This window comes from Vitis riparia, chromosome 14, assembly GCF_004353265.1.
Source record: "Vitis riparia cultivar Riparia Gloire de Montpellier isolate 1030 chromosome 14, EGFV_Vit.rip_1.0, whole genome shotgun sequence".
In the NCBI taxonomy this organism is placed as follows: Eukaryota; Viridiplantae; Streptophyta; class Magnoliopsida; order Vitales; family Vitaceae; genus Vitis; species Vitis riparia.
In genome coordinates this window covers 6,866,703-6,868,363 of record NC_048444.1, presented here as the reverse complement: position 1 = coordinate 6,868,363, position 1,661 = coordinate 6,866,703, and the positions used below count along the sequence as shown (strand labels likewise).

The 1,661-nt window shown below is 26.4% G+C and overlaps 1 long non-coding RNA gene across 1 annotated transcript; it reads left to right on the top strand.

Annotated features, from left to right (window-relative positions):
* The first annotated feature begins 219 nt into the window (after positions 1 to 219).
* On the top strand, positions 220 to 1,119 carry LOC117931082. The gene is made up of 2 exons (XR_004653978.1): positions 220 to 318; positions 915 to 1,119. It is a non-coding gene; the product is annotated as an uncharacterized LOC117931082 (long non-coding RNA).
* The last annotated feature ends 542 nt before the right edge of the window (positions 1,120 to 1,661 follow it).

Genomic DNA, 1,661 nt, shown 5'->3' with positions numbered 1-1,661 from the left:
TTTAAGATTACTAGCTTTATAAACTTCTTTAATCTAAATTTATAAAGGTCTCCTACTATACTAATGGGCTTAAAGTCTATAATATCTTGTACTTCCATTTTCTTTTACATAAAAATTAGGAAGTTAGTTTAAGACTTCTTACAAATAAGCCTATGGAAGAAGGAAATAGCACCTCTTACTAATTGGTTGTTAAATTGTTTATTTATATTCTTCAGGTTGTACAAAAAGGCATAGGTCATTCTATTAACAACGTCACTACTGCTCTTGATGAAGGACACCCACAAACAATTCAAAATATATCATCAAAAGAATTTTGAGGTAACATGTTGTGGTTATTGTAAGTTTTATGAATCAATTCCATGTTTAGAGATCATTTCATGCAAGTTCCATATTTAGATAATAGATATCCTCATATTATTAAATGTTGATATACTAATACAATAAGAAGAACATAGATATTTTAACACAATTTTATAATTTTACATAAATATGTTAATTTACAATTTTATAATTTTTCGGACTTCTAGTTTTTTTGTTTTTTTTTTTTCATTCCTTAGTTCCTTCTCATGCAAAACATCTAATGTCTTGTACAACCTATAAGAAGAATGAGAAGATGTTAATGGTTGAAGTTTCATAAATAAGATAAAAATCATACAAAATAGTCAATGAGATAAAAACTTTTTTTTTTCTGTTTTTTTTTAAAAAAAATAGAATAAGAGTTCTAAAATATTTAGAAATTTGGTGTAATAAAATTATTGGAGTTTGTTGAGTTTGTTTGATATTTTGAAATTTATTGCAATGGAAGAAAGATATTTTGGAAATTTAAAAATTGGCATATACACATTTCATTTACAAAGTTGCTTCTTAACTATTTGTTAATACTAATAAATATGTAACCCTCAATTATTTTGCAGATTGAGCATCTAGAAAGTGAGTTACAACCATCCTTTTGCACTTGGAAGAAAAATGATGTAAAACTAGATGTAGTGAAGGTTATGAACAATTCAAAGTTGAAGAAGAAGTTGTAAAATTGTTGGTTTTAGTTGTTGATTATGTATGATGTTTATGGATAAATTGTAATAGTGAAAAAGGAAGACCATATTTGATACTTTTTGTCAATGGAGATTCTTAAATTAAGTTTTCATTATTAATTTAATTGTTGATAGAAAATTATAAAACAGGGCATAATTAGGACATTTTAATTTTTGGGCTATTAAAATTTTATATGAGATAAGATGACGCTTTTTTAAAGCGTCATGCTTTACTTGAATAAACAGAATATGACACTTCTCAAAAGCGTCAAGGTTGATGTTAAAAAAACATGACATTTTTTTTAGTGTCAAGGTATAAAATGCTATACGATGACACTTATTATGAGTGTCAATGTTGCTCCTACAAATAAAAAAGCTACAAGATGACACTTATATTGAGTGTCAATGTTGCTTCTACTTATACAATGACACTTTATTAAGTGTCAACGTTGCTCCTACAAATAAAAAGTTATAAGATGACACTTATATTGAGTGTCAATGTTGCTTCTACCTATACAATGACGCTTCATTGAGTGTTAATATTGACATGAATGAAATTATTAACATATGATGACACTTATAAAGCGTCAATGTTTCAAATAATGACACTTACTATGAGTGTCATGGTTA